The sequence below is a fragment of the Molothrus aeneus genome, chromosome 3 (genome assembly GCF_037042795.1).
Source record: "Molothrus aeneus isolate 106 chromosome 3, BPBGC_Maene_1.0, whole genome shotgun sequence".
NCBI lineage: Eukaryota > Metazoa > Chordata > Aves > Passeriformes > Icteridae > Molothrus > Molothrus aeneus.
The window spans coordinates 49,605,340-49,611,339 of record NC_089648.1 but is presented as its reverse complement, the minus strand read 5'-3'; positions in this window follow the sequence as shown (position 1 = coordinate 49,611,339).

Here is a 6,000-nt window from a genome sequence, read left to right as displayed (position 1 = left end):
GTGGTGAAGGTGAGGGTGGGTGACACTTTGAAAAACCTGGTCTAGTGGAAAGTGTGTTTACATTATCAATGAAAAAAATGTATCAGAAGTTTGTCTGCTATGAAGGAAGTGGAAGAGCAGAATGCACTCTGTTAGGAGACACAGAAATGTCTCAACCAAATGAAGAAAATTAGTATGGCAATTCTGGGAGTACTATTTTTGACCCATTGAGATAATTTCTCAGCAACTTGGCTTCTCTTTGGGGAGATATAGGTAGGGATTTTTTCCATTTTCCAAGAATTGGAGTCTTAAAGGCAGGTTGTCTCTGAATTCCACACAATCATGGTGACTGGCAGTCTTTTTTTTGCACTCTACTCAACTGAACACCAGGACCAAAAACCTCTGATGATCATTTGAGTTCTGAAGGGGTTGTTATGCTATAGTTGTATTTTCCCAGGCTTTATGATCTCTTGAAAGTGTTTCTATTCACAGTCTCGATTGCCTGCACTGTTCAGCTCCCTTGAGAATGATCCAACACACTGCTGTGTCTCGAAGTGCAAAGAGTACATTTTCCTGCCATTTTTTCACAGCATGTCAGCTGCCTCTTTTTATGCAGCAGAGCTGCAGCTCTTCTACACTGATGACTTCAGATGCTTGCAGAGCAAGCTTCAGATCATGCATCTGTGAGCAGGAATGGAAGGAAGGAAGCAGGGGTGGGAGAGCTCCCCTTTTAGAGGCAAAGAGCTGTTGCACGTTGTTGGTGTGCAGTTGAATCATATCCTCAGGCCATCACAACTACCGCTTCCTCCACGGTGTCATTCCCACTGCAGTTAGCTTTGATTGTTCCATTGCACCACTAGTAGCATGGCTTTTATCCAAAGACAATTCTGTACAGATAGAAAAATGAGAAGGGGTTTGAGAGGTTATAGGCAGGCTGAACACAGCATGCTGACTCTCCCACTTCTCTGGATAGACAGAGCGCTGTGGCACAGAAAAGCTCAGGCCAGCTAAGCAGAATAACCCAAGGTCTAAACCACAAGCTGGGCAGACTCGAAGAATAAGTTCCAGCTTAATGTTAGGAGTGAGAAAAGAGAAAGATCACTGGGACTGGTGCAACAACCACTAACTTTTAAGAAAGTGCTCAAGAAAGTACTGAACTCATCTGTGTTGAAAGTGTGAATACATCTACTCAGTTCTTTGAATAACAAGTATGAAGGTGCTGGAATTACACTACTGCCTTTGTTTAATGTTGACAATAACATGGTGAAGAAAATTAGAAAAATGCACAGCAGAATGAAACAGAAAATGCAGCTCAGTTCCAGGCTTCATGTAAGCATGTGATCCAGGCATATACCAGACAAGGAGAGCTTGGAGTTCACAAAAGTTGGAAATTATTGATGTTCAGGAAAACAGGACCTTTACCTAAGTAACCTGTGTCAGAGAGAAACCTGGCATCATCAGAGAAGTTCTGCTATTAGTTTTAAAAGAATATCCACAAGGTTCTTTTTCTGGACAAAGAAGGTCTTTTGGGCTATGCTGAGTATGAACTCAAGCACACAAAAATACCAGTTCCTGATATTGGTAAGCTAGAAGAAAAGTAAGGATTGAAAGTTCTGCCGCATAGTCAGGCAAAGGTCATCTGTGGCCCAATATAGTAGTGTAGAAGTTTAGAGAAACCCAGCAAAGCAGCTATAATTTTTTAGCTGTAATTGATTTTATAATTTGATATTTATATAATGCACAAAAAGTATGTAGTCATGAGGGACAGAAAAAATTCTGGTGCCATTTGATTTTCTTGGGAGTTCTACTCCCAAGAAAATCTACTCCCATTTGTTGCCTATCTTATGCAGGTTTCCTTGAAAAAGGTTTTCTACTAAAACAAATAACTACATGATGATTAAAAGAGCCCAGTGATCCAGTAAGACTGAAAGCATCCACATACTTTTCATTAACCAAGAAAGAATAAAATGTCAGAACTTTTCTTGCAGAATTAGCTCTGTTTTAAGCTTACACCAAACTTCTACAGCTCAACAGCTAAAGTAAGTAAAAAAATATATAAGCTGGCTATGTATCCAGGACATTGAGCTTATTTTCTCCACTACAAACAAGAGCTCATTGGAGCTGCTCTGGGAGTGGCCAAGAAATGTCCTCCTCCATTCCTACAAGTTACACTGTTGTTGTTTCTGTGTATCCATTTTAGTTGGGTTTTCTGAGCCTACACAGGCAAACAGCTTCAATCTGTGGGATAAAATACAATGGATGAGCTTGGTGATCCATCTAAACTACTCTCTTGGCACAAAGGTACAATTTCAGGAAGAGCTGCCTGATGTTACATGGTTGGCCATGTGACTTTTGTATTACTGCTCACCACTTGCTTCTGAGAGCCCAAAGGGATTGCAGAAGTAAGCCAAGGGAAGAGCAGTGTTCATTCTGCAGTGGGTGATGAGTAAGTCCCACAAGACTTTTCTTCTGTTTCTTAAAGTAGAACATGAAAGTTATTAGGTCTTTAATTTGGTAAATTAACTTGTGGCTTAAAATGCCGAAGGATGAAAGCTACAATTCAGGCATAATGAACTTTCCAGTGAACTTTAACTTTGATTAAAAATGTAATAAATATTGGTTTGAAATATTTAGTGGAGTCTCTGCTGTCCTTTTGTCTACCTTTCTCCTTTATCTCTCATTTTTCTATGCTCTGTTCCTCTGATGAGAGGGTCTCCCACTCCTGACTGAGGGTATTTGGAGCTGTGAGACCCAGAACATGGGGTCACAGCTCTGCCAGGCAGAGTAGCTGTGCAAGTGGAAGTGACTGCTGCCCACTGACCTCCTTCTCCAGTGGATCCAGCTGCATGGAAAGCAGCCTCTTGCTCCCACCAGTTACACAATTGCCAAAAATCTGCACTGTGTGAGCAGGCAGGGCCATGATGAGCTCACCCAAGGACAGGGATGGCTCCCCCGAGGGCAGTGTCCTGCCAGACAGCGGGGACAGCACTGGGGCTGTCACTTGCTGGCCAGTGGTGCTTGCCTTGACTCAGTGTCCCCCTGGGCCTGCAAGAGATTTAGAAGGGTCAGGAGCATCCTTGCAGCTCTGCCAGAAAAGGAAACATTTTCCAGTTTTAACCTCTGGAAACAGACAATGTTCATGGCTACCTGAGGAAGATGGGGTGTCCCTAAGAAAGTCTGTACTTCTACTGAATGTAGAAATTTTAAATTCTTCCTTTTCAGCATGATGAATACTTTAAATCCCCACTCTGTAAGTATTTAAGCTTCTTTTTCTTCCCTATGTCCCTTCTTTTAGCACAGAGAGAAACAACCTTCACTGGTTTCAGTTAACCTATCTTCACATTTCAGTCATTCAATCTTTACATTTTTTACACTTGTTTTCTTTTCTGAGTATTTCATGTGGTAACATCCCATCCCAGAAAAACATATAAATTAATGAGAAAAAAAAGTATCAGTTTGGAATAAACACAGAGACTCTGAATATTTCAAAAACATCAGTACATCAGTGCATTTAAAATTTAGATTTATTTCTTAACTTGGTTTAACTGGCAGTCCTAAACCACCTTATTTTATGATACATTATTCCCACCAGAAATATTCAAGCTGTCACCAGAGTTTATTTTAGTTTGCAAACATAAGAACCAGTGAAATAGGTAAAGTAGACTTCACTGGCAGTGAAATCCCATTCACTCACATTAGCTAAGGCTTTTTACTGCATTTAGATGTTGTCTCAGGCTTTGATTTCTGGCTATTATTCTGTGCTCAGATCTGTTCCAAGTACCTTTTCCTGCTTATATATAAGAACATGCAAAAATATTTGCAATATCAGGATGTGATCCAGATTTTCAGGAAAAAAAGAGTGGTAAATGTACCTTTTTGAAAGTACCTATTAATAAACTTAAAAATTAGTAATTTCCAATCAAACAAACACACAGCCTTATGAACCCTGGCAGATATGTTGCTGTGGGTTCTTTTCAGCTGGCACCTTTACTGACCTCTTTGCTCACTTTCTTGCTACTGTATTTTATATTTATACTATATTTATATTTATATCCTGTAGTTTAAACACACCATACAAAGAATCACTCCTCCCCATTCCAATATGCCAGTGAGCAGGATGCATTTTTTATCAAACAATACCCAAAACAAACATGTGTAAGAATTAATGAAGACACTATGTCCCAAAATAAAACCAGGAGAGTTCAATATGACAAAATAACTGCTTCCTATTCTCTGAAAATCAATCCTGACAGCTTCTCCATTGCAAAACTAATTATTTTTATTCCTTATGTGCCTAAACCCCTGATTAAACACCATTTTGCCTGTTTGCACCGTGTTCTTCTCACCAGTTTCTATAAATATTGCACATGTGCACCCATTGGTACCGTCTGGAACACAAAACCAGTGGGAGCATTCCAAGTTGCAAAGCTATCCATTGGTAACCTGTTTGGACAGAGGTGTTAAGAAAGGAGGCTTTGTTCTTTATTTTTTAAACACTAGATGGCATTGCTTCCTCCCCCTGCCCCCCAGGGAATACTTGAAGATGAAACTTGATTAATGTAAGAGAAGAATTAGTGGCTTGCAAGTTTTGCTATGACTTGATAGGCCCTTAAAAGCCTTTCCTGTAAATCTTAACTCTCGACTGTGCCACCAAGCCTTTGGTTTGTATTCCTCTGTGTGCAGCCCCCATACTTCTCCATGCACCAAGGAATTTCTGAAGCACTACTGGTGGAATGGTTTCCTTCAGGATTCCTTTAAGTAAAGCTACGGGTGATAGATACTATGATGCAAAATATTTTGTTACATAAACTTCGTGTCCTCAAGATGCTAATTGACGTGGATACATCCCTGGACCTTTACTTCTCCAGCTGATTCTGTTTCTTTCATCACATATATTCATGAGCTACAGCGGGAACCAGAACAAGCTATGAGGCAGGAAGGAACTATACAACCGCTTTTCCCCAGGGCCCTTTCCCACAAGACGAGAGGGATTGGGTTCCTCTCTTTATCATATAGCAGGAGCCAGAGCCAGTAGGGCATTGTCCAATTAAAATTAAATAGCAGCTGTTGACAGTTGCTTGTGGGCTAAATTGGTTCTGTGGGGAATAGGGAATAGCTCATTAGAGCCGCCATCTCCATGAAGAGCTGATTGTGTCCTGAGCGCGGGGGCTTCTAAAGCTGGAACCTGCCTTCGGTCCGCACCAGGCTTACGTGCAGCGTTTGGTGCTGCCACACTCGCTGTCACGGGCCAGACTTTTCTTCTCCTACCTCGGTGTAAATCTTAGTAAAAATTAACCACAGAGAACGCGCCGTTCCCAGACAGGCTGCTCATCCTTCCCCACCTTGGAGCAGCACCCCTGGCCTGACCCGCAGCACGGCGGGGGGAAAGGGCAGAGCCGAGACGCGTCCCCTGTCTTGCTTGGCCCCTTTGGCCGAGCAGAGGAGGCCGGGCGGGCTGGCTTCTCCCGGGGGAGTCCCGCTGGACCGAGCGCCGCGGGGCCGGGCCAGGAGCAGCTACCTTGGCTGCCCGGGAAGGGTGAGGCTCCAGTTCGGGGAGCCACAGGTAGGCGGCGGCCTCCTGCTTTTTCCAGGTTCGTGGAGGTTTTTTCCCCCCTCCGTTCTCTCCTCCTCTTTTTCCAGCTCTCGCTTTCCGGGTTGGGAGTTTGGTGCGTTCAGAAAAGTGCCTGCAACGGCGCGGGGTTCCCCAGGTGGAGCTGGTCCGGGCTTTCTCTCCCCTCCTCCTCTGGCTAGCTTTCCTCCTTTGTGGCCGCATCCAGGGCGCTTCAGTCCCCCTCCCACGCTTCCTCTTTCCCTCCCTCCCCGCCTCATCCTCACTTCGGGGAGAGAAAGCCGGGCTCTTTCCTGTCTCCCGGCCGGCCCGGGCTCTCACCGTGCCCGCCGTGCGGCGGTGCTGCGCCCCGCTCCGCTCCCCCTCCTCTCCCCTCCCCTCCCTCCTCCCGGGGCCGCTCCCGCCTCCGGGGGCCACTCCCGCACATGGGCGCCGCTCGGGGCTCCCCCTGC